Source organism: Somniosus microcephalus, chromosome 6, assembly GCF_052327205.1.
Source record: "Somniosus microcephalus isolate GS21.2 chromosome 6, FLI_Smic_1.0, whole genome shotgun sequence".
Classification (NCBI taxonomy): domain Eukaryota; kingdom Metazoa; phylum Chordata; class Chondrichthyes; order Squaliformes; family Somniosidae; genus Somniosus; species Somniosus microcephalus.
The window spans coordinates 258,616,020-258,631,294 of NC_140992.1; the positions used below are offsets into that span (position 1 = coordinate 258,616,020).

Genomic DNA, 15,275 nt, shown 5'->3' on the forward strand with positions numbered 1-15,275 from the left:
GGTTTTAAATTAAACCTCCTGAATTGAAAAGCTCTTTTGGTTTAGGGGAGCCAGGTGATCATTTAGAAAAGTTTTATTGTACAATTGCTACCACATGTATACTTCCGATATGAATATCCATTGATGCCAACCTGCTTCAATGTACTGATGATAGCAGTAGCTGTTATAACTCTTCATTATTGCCCTCTATTCCTTGTACCATTTCTGAAATGAGGCAAATTCGCAGACTTTTGCTATTCCTTCAACAGACCAGGATGTGCATGAAAGCAGTCTAGGTTCAAATAGGAAATTCATGATGTGGGATATCATGGGCACAAACTGACGGTCATTGGAACAGTCATGATGATTGTTCAACAGACACTGGATTAAGTGCTGGTCTTGATGATTTTAACTATATCTTTCAAAAATAACCCTGTGACCTCTTCAGATATCCTAGTAACTGGGATTTTAATCAATCCTGTGCTATATCTGTAGGAATGCATAAAATAGCTCTTTGTGGTACTGTAATGTCTCCGTTTGTAAAAAATAAAACACTGCGCCATACAGACCAAGATTTGGGCTTTGTCCCCAGCCTATGCTGTTTTAGTTCAGTTATCAGTAAGCGGGGGATTCCTCTAAGCTAATTCCTCTGGGGAAAATCAGCCAACGTTTCCATTCCTGATCACTGTCCAGTGACCCTTCCTGGAAATGTGCATGTACAAATGTCTCATGAGATGGGATTTCCCCCATGATCCAACAGTTGGTTAGAAGACTCACTTTTTTATTCGTTCATGAGATATGGGCATCACTGGCAAGGCCAGCATTTATTACCCTTGAGAAGATAGTGGTGAGCCGCCGCCTTGAACCACAGAGGGCAGTTAAGAGTCAATCACATTGCTGTGGGTCTGGAGGCACATATAGGCCAGACCAGGTAAGGACGGCAGATTTCCTTCCCTAAATGACATTAGTGAACCAGATGGGTTTTTACAACAATCTGGTAGTTTCGTGGTCACCATTACTGATACTAGCGCTTTATTCCAGATTTATTTAATTAGCTGATTTTAAATTCCCCAGCTGCTGTGGTGGGATTTGAACTCGTGTCACTGGATCATTAGTCCAGGCCTCTGGATTGCTAGTTCAGTAACATAACCACTATGCTACCGTACTCGTGAAGAATAATCTCCTGGGTGAGATACTGGCAAGTGGAACTAAAGTCAGCAAGTTCAGGAGAGAAGAGGGGGAAAAGATTGAGGGGGTTTAGAAATACCTTTTTGTTGGAAGTTATATGGCACTGGAAGTTATTCTCTTGTTAACCTAATAATAGTATTATGGCTAGAAAAAAATGATTTTATGATAAAATCCCATTGCAAGTCAGTGATATTTTTATTGTTGATAGTCAGTTTGCAAATTTCAGATTTTTTCTTTAACACCTAATGCAATGCTATGCATTTAGCAAAGGGGAGATGGCCTACCATTATTTTGAAAAAAATTATAAACATAGCTGATCTAAAAGTATAATGATTTGCATTTGGCTCAGTTGATGGCACACTTGAATCTGAAGGTTGTGGGTTCAAGTCCCACGCCAGGACTTGAGCACATAAACGTTGCTGACACTCCAGTGCAGTCTTGAGACCATGCTGTCTCGTCGAAGGACCTCTCCATTGCTTGAGACTTCCCACTGGCTTGATAAAATGGGCATTGAAAATTCTGTGGCACTACTGGCAAAAGAGCAGGAGTTCTCCCGGCGTCCTGGCCAGCTACCAAATTGACTGGTCATTCATCGCAAAGCTGTGCATGGGACATTGATAGTTAGAATGGCTGCTGTGTTTACTTACAGAACCACAGGCACCGAAGGACACATTAAAGCACAGCCATCTTGCAACTTGGGAGGTCATAGCCAGTAAGTTACTGCAATCAACAGTTTGACTGCTGCCAGACTGGATACTTGATGATTTGACCCCATAATAAAAATGGTTTCAGGCAAGGAACTATTTCAACATGAACTTATGGAGAACCCATGCTAGCTGCTTGCAGCCTTGACTCACTCCTCCACATTGCTTGCAGAGTATTTTTACTTTGTCCTTGGGCATACATCCAGGCCGTCCTAATGCCAAGATATCACTCGTGTGCACATATAGGGATTGTGCAGAGAATCACCTCTCAGTCCACCAGTTATGGAATGGCCGAGCGTTAGTTGTCTGGGGACCGGTCACCCTTATTGTACATGCTATCAATTAGCAGACTTGGACAATTGTTTGGGGGAGGAGTCCCATTGGTACTAAACCGCTAGCGCTTGGTTAGTCAGGTTCCAAGGAATGCTGCAATGTGCTTTTAATGTCAAAACTTCATACCTAAGATGTTTATACAAATGGGATGTAGAATAAGTTCAGTTATTAAATCTGATGGGAGTAACCCTCGAGAACCGAAAAAACAAAGTGTGAGCAGTTCAGATTTGCAATTTATTGTGCCCAAGTGTAATGAGAAGGTTAATAATATGCAATCAATGTCTTGGTCACTTAGATAAATAAAATGCTGATATTTCAGAAAGTAATTGAACACATTTTTAGATTTTAAAGCCGTGATGTTACTGTTCTGGTGAATTACGATGTTAAGTAGTAGATAGTTGTCCAGATATCTGCATTATCCACAAGATGTTGAAAATTACTCTGGAGAACAGGGCACACCCCGAATGCAAGAATGTTCACCCATTTCTTTTGGGGTATTGCATATAGTGAAGTGTACAGAATGTTTAAGTTCTAGAAAGTATAAGTCTGTATTGAAAACATTAACGAGTTATCACTAGCAATGTTGTGATATCTCCACCAGATGTATTACAGTCTTATCGATTTGTTGTCACAAATCAATACAACTCTGGTGTTTATTGCCAGTTTAGTGTGGGTCACTTTGACCTTGTTGATACTCGTGCGTGCATGTTGGAAGGAAAAGATTACACAGGTGAGCCAAAAATACATCGCTTTTGATATTCCCCGTTTTATTAACCAAGATATATTGCGTCGTAAAGAGTAATGGACAAAAAGAACAGAAGAAATATTTTTCTCCAAAGCAGAAGGGAGTGCTTGGATGCAAACGGAGAGGCTCGTGGCGATTTGTAGCTGTCCCTAGGTGTTCCACTTTCTATCCATCATCTACTCTGCAGTGCTGTGGTGTCAGTCACCGATTGGCAGCCACTGACTTTCCTCATGGCCTAACTATGTTGATAAAAGAAAGAATTGCATTTATGTAGCCCCTTTCACGACCTCGGGACGTCCCAAAGCGCAGTCACTGTTGTAATGTGGGAAACGCGGCAGCCAATTTACACACAGCAAGCTCCCACAAACAGCAATGTGATAATGTCCAAATAATCTGTTTTAGTGATGTTGATTGAGGGATAAATATTGGCCAGGACACTGTGGGGACCTCCCCTGCTCTTCTTCAAAATAGTGTCATGGGATCTTTTACGTCCACCTGAGAAAGCAGACGGGGCCTTGGTTTAATGTTTCATCTGAAAGACGGCACCTCTGACAGTGCAGCACTCAGTCAGCTCTGTACTGGAGTGTCAGCCTAGATTTTTGTGCTCAAGTCTCTGGAGTGGGACTTGAACCCACAACCTTCTGACTCCGAGGCGCGAGTGCTACCCACTGGGTCATGGCTGACACTCTACACTGAAGAATTGCTCCTCCCCTCCATTGTCCTTTCTTAAGTGCACTCCTGCTCTATTATTTTCCATTCAGTTGTTTGATTGTTCCCAGTTGTTCCTTCCTCCTATTGCTCACTATTTTGGTTCCATTTTCAGAGCTGGTTAAGGGTGAATTCCGAAACCCGAGGCCACAGGCTTGACTTTCAGTGACACTGCCTGTGGAATGAGGTAACAGTGGTAATTGCCTCACCTCTCTGCTGCACACGAGACTACAATTTTTAAAAAAATGCCAACTGAAATCATGCGAACATACGAATTGGGAGCAGAAGTAGGCCACTCGGCCCCTCGAGCCTGCTCCGCCATTCAATAAGATCATGTAAAATCAAAAACAGAGATTCCAGGATGGCAAAGCACATTGGAGCACCATTTAAATAGCAAACGTAGGCTTGATATAACCTCACTCCCAGTTCGTCTAAGTTCCAGATCTCCGTGATATATGGGAGGTGCTTGGCTTCCACTTCGTTCCATGGTTATGCAAGTGGAGGAAAATAAAATTAGAGGGAGAGCCTCTGTGTACTGGACTGTGTCATGGACTGGTCGTCCAACTGAGGAGCAGCATTAGACTTGGGAGTTAGTCAGTCGCAAGAGGTAGGTGGCCCGTCCAATGGAATGTGGACAGGAAAGGATAAAATAATAGAGGAATTTTATACTTGCTCTTTTTTTCCCCCCCCCCCCCCCCTTCCAAAATAGCACCAGAGGACAAGTGGCATGTTAAATGCTTGTCAATCTAGTAATGGATTTTGTATAATAAAGAAATACTTGCATTTCTATAGCACCTTTCACGACCCCAGGACGTCCCAAAGCGCTTTACAGCCAATGAAGTACATTTGAAGTGTAATCACTGTTGTAATGTAAAATAAGCTGCTTATGGCATGGCAGGGCATGGCACTAGTATCTGTGCTTGTTGTCAATTACCAGGCCATTTGATTGTTTTCCGTATATATCCTCAAAAATGTTGCCACTCTTCATAGAATCATAGGCCGCGATTTTCCCAGCGGAGGCGGGATCGTGGCGGGAGAGGTGGTTGGCGGGTTCCGGTTCCGGACCCGCTGCAGCCGCTCTGCGAAAAGGAATGTCCGTTAATAAAACTTGTTAAGCCCGCCCTGCAGGGTTCCCGGCCAATTAAAAGGAAGCGGGTCTAATGACGCCATTTGATGACGCTTCATCAGCCGGTTTCCTTAAAGGGACCACGGCCACATTCATTTTGACAGTTCTGCTGTCAGTGTTCTGCAGCATTGAGGTGCTGCAAATACTGACAAGCACTGCACAAAGGTGCACGGCTGCACCCAGGCTCTCCCATGACTCACTCCATATGCTTATGGAGGAAGTCACAGCACGCAGGGAGGTTCTTTTCCCTTCCCATGGGTCCGAAGAGACCTTCCCATGACACCAACGTAGCCTGGTTGCACATTGCACAGGAGGGCAAAAGCAGGGATGTCGTCAGGAGGACCAGGCTGCAGTGGCGCAAGTCTTTCAATGACCTCAGTAGATCACGAAATGTTACTGCCAAGCCACACTCAACAGCATCCTGCTGTGCCACTCATCACATCCCCATCACTCTGCCTTCCCTACCCTACTCCTGCACATCCTTACTCACACCAACTTACCTTGCACCTCCACATTATCTACATTATCACTTCCCCATCTCACTAGCCACCCCTCACACTCACCCTCATCCTAGTGCAATCATAACGACTAACAACACACAAGGGTAGGCACTAGAGTGTTTTATGCAATGTTCATGTGAAGTTTCTATTAATGTGTTGTCAAACATTTGAAATCTTTATTTTCAATACTTTGCGTTATTGTACATATCTGTGCTCACCTTTGGAAGTGTCTTAGTCAGTTGCAGTGAATGGTGAGACATAACGGTACCCCCCCGCAATGGTGATGAGTGTGAAAGGAATGGCTTAGTCATTGTAGGGATGCTTTATGGTGTTGGTGTGGGGTGGTGTTAACCTGGCGCATCATGTGGCGCCAGGGTGTACAGCATCAAGTGAAGTCAATCTGGCCATGGTGATGCCATCGCTGGCCTTCCGGGCAGCAATGTGGTCGGGTGCTGATGCCCTGTGTCCTGTGCAGCATCGGGTGATTGCGGAGAAGGTTGGTATTGGTGATGTTGGTGTGCCTGGTGATGTTGGTGTTGAGGCTGATCGTGGAGGGATTCAGAGGACCAGGGTGAGATTTTTTTCAAGGGCACCGATGTTGCTGGAATAGATGGCAGCTGAAGTTGAGATGACAGAAGCGATCTGTTAATGGTGAGAGAGCTTGCTCCAAGGAGGTGACAGTGGATAGAGAGTTTATTCCAAACACTTCCAAACTGCAAACAGCTAAAAAGTGTCTTCCAAGTCATGAAGGCTCAAGCTTCTGACATTGGAAAGTGACCAGCTGTGAAATGGTAGCTTTCATACCACTTTTGCAGCTGTCACTAATTCACAGTAATGGGGAGACAGCGAACCCGACCTACTTACCCGACGTGATCTCCGAACGGCGTGAACCCCGTTAAAAAAGTGGGAACATAGAAATAGGCTGGCAAAATAGTAGTTAACAAGCACTTAACAAGCAGTTAAGTATCTTAAATGCCTCCCCTACCGCTTGCTGTCGGGTCTGTTCTGAAATCGCAGACCCGACACTTTGGAAACTTACACGGAGGCGGGTTTGCAGCAGGGTCCTAACCCGCTGTCAATCATTTAGATTTTGACAGCGAACCCGCCTCAACACGCACTCTGAGCGCTGGCAAAATTCAGCCCATAGAATCATAGCATAGCACAGAAGGAGGCCATTCGGCCCATCAATTCTGCGCGGCTCTTTCGAAGAGCAATCCAGTTAGTCCCACTCCCCCGCTCTTTCCCATATCCCTGCAATTTTTTCTCCTTCAAGTATTTACCCAATTCTCTTTTGAAGGCCACTGTTGAATCTGTATCCACCACCCTATCAGGCAGTGCATTCCCAATCCTAACCACTCGTTGCATAAAAAAGTTTTTCCTCATGTCGCTTCTGGTTCTTTTGCCAATCACCTTAAATCTGTGCCCTCTGGTTATCGACCCTTCAGCCATTGGAAACAGTTTCTCTTTATTTACTCTATCTAAACCCTTCATGATTTTAAACACCTCTATCAAATCTCCTCAGCCTTCTCCGCTCCTTGTTTCACTTAGTTTTAAAGAATTGTACTGCAACATATTCTGAATCCCAATCTTTATTTTATTTCTTGCCTCCCTTTTTCCTGTAACTTCCCTGCACCACAACCCCAAAGTTAAAGTGGCTGATTGATTAAATCCCAAATACCATAGAGCATTTGTTAGAAGTACAGTAATCTGAATTCCTCTGGTAAAATTAAACATCTAAAATCTGTGTAAAATGTATTTTAAAGTATACGCAAGATTCCATCAATGAGGCATAAAAGTAGTTACAAACATTTATTTCAGTTGGGAAGTGTGATGGAAAACAATGTTCATGCCTCATGTTAACACAGTGTTGTTGGTTTAACTTTACCTGCAGCTTTTGAGGGCATTAAAGGATTATTCTAAACAATCATATTGTGACGTCACCAGTCATCACCAGACTTTGAACTCTGCTGTTGGAACCTTCCTGAAGCTTCCCTGCCTCTAAAGTAATCGCATGCATGATTTGAACTGAATGCTCATTGACTTGTAAAATGTCAGTGGATTGTGTTAATGGTTTGCCAGTGAGCTTTCCCATTGCTTCTCGAAGCACAAGTTGCAGGAAGGGTCATACTATCTTAACCTTTTCAATCTTTTTAAATCCCTTTTTAAAAATATTATGTATATATATTCTTGCCTTATTTAGATTTGTACTACTTTTGAGCCTTTCCCTTCTCCCTGCACACACCAACACGCTCCCCCGCACACGCCAACACGCTCCCCCGGCGCACGCCCCAGCACGCGCCCCAGCACGCTCCCCCGCACGCACTCCCCTGCACGCCAACATACTCCCCTGCACACACTAGCACTCACCTGCACATCCCTACACCCATCCTCCTGCACACATGTGTGTGCACACACTCTCGCTTACGCATCAATATGCCCTGCACATACACACAAGCGCACACACTCGAAGGGTACCTTTGCCATTGGTATGCTCCAATGCAGAGCCTCACGTGCAGCAGCCCAGTTTCCTGCCGGATAAGGTGGTAGACACGGGAGCCTTACTTTTGATAAGGTGCCACACAAGAGGTTATTAAACAAAATTAGGGCTCATGGCATTGGGGGTAATATACTAGCATGGACTGAGGATTGGTTAACGGACAGAAAACAGAGAGTAGGAATAAACGGGTCATTTCCAGGTTGGCAGGCTGTTACTAGTGGGGTACCGTAAGGATCAGTGCTTGGGCCTCAGCTATTCACAATCTATATCAATGATTTGGATGAGGGGACTAAATGTAATATATCCAAGTTTGCTGATGATGCAAAGCTGAGTGGGAGTGAGGAGGATGCAAGGAGGCTTCAAGGGGATATAGACAGGCTTGCGTTTAAAGAATTAATACATAATTTACTAAATAAATATACATCCCTTTAAGGCACAAAAACTCCACAGGAAATCTATTAGAGATTTTTGAGGGTGTAACTAGCAGGGTACATAAGGGGGAACCAGTGGATGTAGTATATTTGGATTTTCAAAAGACATTTGATAAGATGCGACACAAGAGGCCATTACACAAGATTAGGGCTTGTGGGATTGATAATTAATTAATATTAGCATGGATTGAGGATTGGTTAACGGGCAAGTGAGTGGGCAAGAACATGGCAAATGGAATACTGTATAATGTGGAGAAATGCGAAGTTATCCACTTTGGTAGGAAAAATAGAAAAGCAGAGTATTTTTTAAATGGTGAGAGATTGGAAAATGTTGGTGTTCAGAGGGACCTGGGTGTCCTTGTACACGAATCACTGAAAGTTAACATGCAGGTACAGCAAGCAATTAGGAAAGAAAATGGTATGTTGGCCTTTATTACAAGAGGAATTGAGTATAGGAGTAAAGATGTCTTACTGCAATTATATAGGGCCCTGGTGAGACCACACCTGGAGTATTGTGTACAGCTTTGGTCTCCTTACCTAAGGAAGGATATACTTGCCATAGAGGAAGTGCAACGAAGGTTCACCAGACTGATTCCTGGGATGAGGGGGAATTGTCCTAATGAGGCGAGATTGAGTAGACTAGGCCTATTTTCTCTCGAGTTTAGAAGAATGAGTGGTGATCGCATTGAAACATACAAAATTCTTACAGGGCTTGACAGGGTAGATGCAGGGAGGATGTTTCCCCTGGCTGGGGAGTCTAGAACCAGGGGTCACAGTCTCAGAATAAGGGGTCAGCCATTTAGGACTGAGATGAGCACGGCAGTGGTGAGAGGATAAAGAGCGGCCCGAGAGCGGACCTGAATTAAAGCAGCGGCGAGAGGATAGAGCGGCCCGAGAGCGGACCTGAATTAAAGCAGTGGCAGCGGCGAGAGGATAAAGAGCGGCCCGAGAGCGGACCTGAATTAAAGCAGCGGCAGCGGCGAGAGGATAAAGAGCGGCCCGCGAGCGGACCTGAATTAAAGCAGCGGCAGTGACGAGAGGATAAAGAGCGGCCCGAGAGCGGACCTGAATTAAAGCAGTGGCAGTGACGAGAGGATAAAGAGCGGCCTGAGAGCGGACCTGAATTAAAGCAGCGGCGAGAGGATAAAGAGAGGCCCGAGAGCGGAGCTGAATTAAAGCAGTGGCAGCGGCGAGAGGATAAAGAGCGGCCCGAGAGCGGACCTGAATTAAAGCAGCGGCAGTGACGAGAGGATAAAGAGCGGCCCGAGAATGGACCTGAATTAAAGCAGCGGCAGTGACGAGAGGATAAAGAGCGGCCTGAGAGCGGACCTGAATTAAAGCAGCGGCAGTGACGAGAGGATAAAGAGCGGCCCGAGAGCGGACCTGAATTAAAGCAGCGGCAGCGGCGAGAGGATAAAGAGCGGCCCGAGAGCGGACCTGAATTAAAGCAGTGGCAGCGGCGAGAGGATAAAGAGCGGCCCGAGAGCGGACCTGAATTAAAGCAGCGGCAGCAGCGAGAGGATAAAGAGCGACCCGAGAGCGGACCTGAATTAAAGCAGCGGCGAGACTCCAATTCAAAAACAACACAAAAAAAAATCAAAGAGTGACATCACAGGAGAACAGGTAGGAAGTTGGTGAGTATTGCAGCTTTTTTTTGCTCTCTAAGTTAGGGAAGGGGGTTAAATTAAGAGCTGAGAAACTGTAACTTGCTAGTACTTATTAAATTAATAACTTAAACTAGATAAAATAATCAAACAATATAACTAAAATATCGATTGAATAAAAGCTTTAACTAATTAATTAATAAAACAAGATTAGAGATGGCAGGGCAGGTGGTGTGTGGTAACTGCAGCATGTGGGAGTCTGTGGAGAGCATCGCGATCCTGAGCAACCACATCTGCAGTAAGTGTCTGCAACTCGAGAAACTTCAGCTCAGAATTGTTGAGCTGGAGTACGAGCTGCAGACATTGTGATGCATCAGGGATGAGGAGAGTTACCTGGACACTTTGGTCCAGGAGGCAGTCACACCCTTTCGGTTAAATAGTACTTCAGAGTTCATCAGTGGTCAGGGACAGGAGGGTGTGACTGTGAGTCAGGAAGGTATAGGGACCCAGTGTGTAGTGATGGAGGAGCCTCAGCTCTTGACCTTGTCCAACAGGTATGAAGTACTTGCTACCTGTATGGATGAGGAAAAGGACTGCAGGGAGGATGGGCAAACTGACCACAGCATCCAAGTAGGGGGAGAAGGAAGGAATGTGGTATAGTAGGGGACAGTATAGTCAGGGGGATAGATTCTGTTCCCTGCAGCTGCGAAAGAAAGTCCCGAAGGCTGTGTTGCCTGCCCGGTGCCAGGGTTAAGGATAACTTCTCGCGGCTGGAGAAGAACTTGGAGTGGGAGGAGGAGGATCCAGTTGTCCATATAGGAATCAACGACATAGGTAGAACTAAGAATGAGGTTCTGCTGAGGGAGTTTGAGGAGCTAGGGTCTAAATTATTAAGCAGAACCTCAAGGGTAATAATCTCTGGATTACTACCTGAGCCACGTGCAAATTGGCATAGGGTCAAGTAGATCAATGAGTTAAATGCGTGGCTCAAAGAGTGGTGTGGGAGGAAGGGGTTTCAATTCATGGGGCACTGGCAACAGTACCGGGGAAAGAGGGAGCTGTTCTGTTGGGACAGGCGTCACTTAAACCGGGCTGGGACCAGCATCCTGGCGAATCGAATAACTAGGGCTGTAGATAGGGCTTTAAACTAAAAAAGGGGGGGGAGGGGTCAGGTGAGGGGAAATTTAGAAATCTGAAGAGAAAGGACAAGACAATAGAGCAGTGTAGCAATTTGGGTAAAAATAAGCAGAGTGTGATGGGAAGGGACAGAGAGTTTAATGGTAGCAGTGCAGCAGAGAATAAAGTCAAAGCAGGGAATAATGGTAAAATACTTAAATTAAAGGCTCTTTACCTGAATGCACGAAGCATTTGTAACAAGATAGATGAACTAGTGGCACAAATAGAGATAAATGGGTTTGATCTAATAGCCATTACAGAGATGTGGTTGCAAGGTTACCTGGGTTGGGAATTAAATGTTCCAGGGTACTTCGAAAAGACAGGCAGAATAGAAAAGGAGGGGGAGTAGCCCTGATAATAAAGGATGACATAAGGACAGTAGAGAGAAAGGATCTCGGCTCGGAAGATCAGGAAGTAGAATCAGTATGGGTGGAGATAAGGAATAACAAGTGGCAGAAAACACTGGTGGGAGTAGTATATAGGCCCCCTAACAATAGCTATACCGTTGGACAGAATATTAATCAAGAAATAGTAGGAGCTTGTAACAAAGATAATGTGATAATCATGGGGGACTTTAATCTTCATATAGCCTAAACAAATCAAATTGGCAAAGGTAGTCTGGAGGACGAGTTCATGGAATGCATTTGGGACAGTTTCCTAGAACAATATGTCATGGAACCAACCAGGGAACAGGCTATTTTAAATCTTGTATTGTGTAATGAGACAGGGTTAATTAGTAATCTCATAGTAAAAGAACCTCTGGGGCAGAGTGATCATAATATGATAGAATTTCACATTAAGTTGGAGAGTGACTTGCCTAAGTCCGAAACTAGAGTCTTAAACTTAAACAAAGCCAATTACATAGGTATGAGGGGCGAGTTGGCTAAGGTAGATTGGAAAAATAGATTAAAAGGTATGGCGGTAGATAAGCAGTGACTAGCATTTAAAGAAATATTTCATAATTCTCAACAAAAATACATTCCATTGAGAAACAAAAACTCCACGGGAAAGGTGATCCAACCGTGGCTAACTAAAGAAGTTAAGGATAGCATTAGATTGAAAGAAGAAACTTATAATTTTGCGAAGAATAGTAGTAAGCCTGAGGATTGAGATATTTTCAGAAACCAGCAAAGGATGACCAAAAAATTGATGATAACGGAAAAAATAGAATGAGAGAAAACTATATAAAAGCAGATTGTAAGAGCTTCTACAAGTAAGTAAAAAGGAAGAGAGTAGCAAAAGTAAACATTGGTCCCTTAGAGGCTGAGACAGGAGAAATTATTATGGGAATAAGGAAATGGCAGAAACGTTAAACAAATATTTTGTATCTGTCTTCACAGTAGAAGACACAAAAAGCATACCAAAAATGGTGGGGAACCAAGGGTCGAATGAGGGTGAGGAACTTAACGTAATTAATATAAGTAGAGAAAAAGTACTAGAGAAACTAATGGGACTAAAAGCTGACAAATCTCCTGGACCTGACGGCCTACATCCTAGGGTTCTAAAAGAGGTGGCTGAAGAGATAGTGGAGGCATTGATTTTGATCTTCTAAAATTCTCTAGATTCTAGAACGGTCCCAGTGGATTGGAAGGTCACAAATATAACACCACTATTCAAGAAAGGAGGGAGAGCGAAAACCGAGAACTACAGGCCAGTTAGCCTGACATCAGTCATCGGGAAAATGCTGGAATCCATCGTTAAGGAAGTGGTATCAGGGCACTTAGAAAATCATAGCATGATTAGGCAGGTTTTATGAATGGGAAATCGTGTTTGACAAATTTATTGGAGTTTTTTGAGGATGTAACTAGCAGGGCAGATAAAGGGGAACCAGTGGATGTAATATATTTGGAGTTCCAGAAGGCATTTGATAAGGTGCCACATAAAAGGTTATTACACAAGATTAGGGCTCATGAGGTTGGGGTTAATATAGTAGCATGGATAGAGGATTGGTTAACGGACAGAAAACAGAGAGTAGGGATAAACGGATCTTTTTCAGGTTGGCAGGCTGTAACGAGTGGGGTGCTGCAAGGATCAGTGTTGTGATCTCAGCCATTTACAAAGCTATATTAATGACCTAGCTGAAGGGACCGAGAGTAATGTATCCAAGTTTGCTGACGATACAAAGCTAGGTGGGACAGTAAGCTGTGAGGAGAACACAAAGATATGCAAAGGGATATAGACAGACTAAGTGAGTGGGCAGTAAGGTGGCAGATGGAGTATAATGTAGGGAAATGTGAGGTTATTCACTTTGGTAGGAAGAATAGAAAAACAACATTTTTTAAATGGTGAGAAACTTTCAAATGTTGGTGTTCAGAGAGATTTGGGTGTCCTCGTGCAAGAAACAGAAAGCTAGCATGCAGGTACAGCAAGCAATAAGGAAGGCAAATGGCATGTTGGCATTTATTGCAAGGGGGTTGGAGTATAAGAGTAAGGAAGTCTTGCTACAATTGTACAGGGCCTTGGTGAGACCACACCTGGAGCACTGCACAGTTTTGGTCTCCTTATCTAAGGAAGGATATACTTGCCTTGGAGGCGGTGCAACAAAGGTTCACTAGATTGATTCCTGGGATGAGAGGGCTGTCCTATGATGAGAGATTGTGTAGAATGGGCCTATACTGTCTGGAGTTTAGAGGTGATTTCATTGAGACATACAAGATCTGAAGGGAATTGACAGGGTAGATGCTGAGAGGTTGTTTTCCCTGGCTGGAGTGTCTAGAACTAGGGGGCATAATCTCAGGATAAGGGGTCGGCCATTTAAGTTCGAGATGAGGAGGAATTTCTTCACTCAGAGGGTGGTGAATCTTTGGAATTCTCTACCCCAGAGGGCTGTGGAGGCTCAGTCGTTGAGTATATTCAAGACAGAGATCGATAGATTTTTGGATATTAAGGGAATCAAGGGATATGGGGAGAGTGCAGGAAAGTGGAGAAGAGGTAGAAGATCAGCTGTGATCTTATTGAATGGCGGAGCAGGCTCGAGGGGCCGAATGACCTACTCCTGCTCCTATTTCTTATGTTTCCCTCACCCGAGATGAGATAGTGGACTGAGAAGCTGCTCAAAGTCCTCTCCCAATCCAGCTGCCCAGTTTATCTTGTTTTCTCTCTCTTTGGGGGGGTGGGGGGGCTCACATTATTCTGTGAGTTTAATCTGCATTCATGTTTCTACGCTGCTTGATTATGTCTCGTTGCTGCCTTTGTTTCTTAAACTGATCGGTAGCCATCTTCCTTTTTAATACAATGGTAGGTAACTTTACCTGAAGTCACATCACAAAGACAAGGAAGGCAGCCGCAGGTGAGGATGCTGCTATTCCCTCTTGTCACTGTCCAGTGGCCCATGCTGGCAAGTAAATCCCTGGATCTTGGGTGAGGACAAGGGCAGGCATGGCTCTGCACATGAAAAATTGCCATTTTTGGTGAGATACAAGAAGTTTGCTGGGGGCCTCGGAATTATAAACCAGCGCAAGTGCGTGCCTTCAGGAGGATAGAGAATGGAAAACGCATAAAAAAATATAAGGAGTGCTCGCAATCAATAAAAAGAGCTATTGGCCCAGATATTCCAATGTCCCTATGGGTGAGTACGCGCTGTGTACCCACCCTTAGGGACATCGGCAATGCTGGTTTCAGGCATGCACTGAAAACCAGCATTTCTGATCTGTCAAGAATGGTCTTGACAGATCCTCCGACTGCCCTGGAACAGGGCCTCTGCGGGCGGATAGTTCTGCTTTTTGAAGACCCTCCGCCCGCAGAAAACCCTGACAATTCTTGTGCCTGGTAAAAGCAGACGTAAGGCCTGCTTTTACCAGGATAAGAGTTGAAAAAAGTAAATAAGAAATTTTTTTTTCACTGATTTATCATTTAAAAATAATACTTTAAAAAAAGGTAAGTTTATTTTTAGCCCTGTAAAAAACTTGAATTATTTTTTTCAAAAAATTAAATTTTTGTTTAACGTACTTAATTTATTGTACTTTCAAGTCATTTTAAAAATGTGATTTAAAAAAAAAATGTATTTAAAGTTTGACTATGTTTTCGGGGTGATCTCCATTCATATATTTGGCAGGTCTTCCTGTCAAGTGTATGAAGGGAGATTCCCTTCTTTGATTGGCTCCCCATGGCCCACGTGATCCCAGGGATGCTGCGAACTACCTGCGCCCCTGGGATACATGGGCCCTGCACACTTGGAGTTTGGAGAGGCCCAGGATCGGAAGCGTGTGCGTCCTGGGAGCCCTCAGGTAAGGGCGTAGATTTTTCCAGATCACAGGCCTCCGCCCATGGCAGGCCTGCGATCGG

At 44.3% G+C, this 15,275-nt stretch overlaps 1 protein-coding gene across 5 annotated transcripts in view; it reads left to right on the plus strand.

Annotated features, from left to right (window-relative positions):
* Positions 1–15,275, plus strand: part of mthfsd (methenyltetrahydrofolate synthetase domain containing) — a 68,214-nt gene that overhangs the window by 17,437 nt on the left and 35,502 nt on the right. The gene's annotated exons all lie outside the window — the stretch shown is intronic.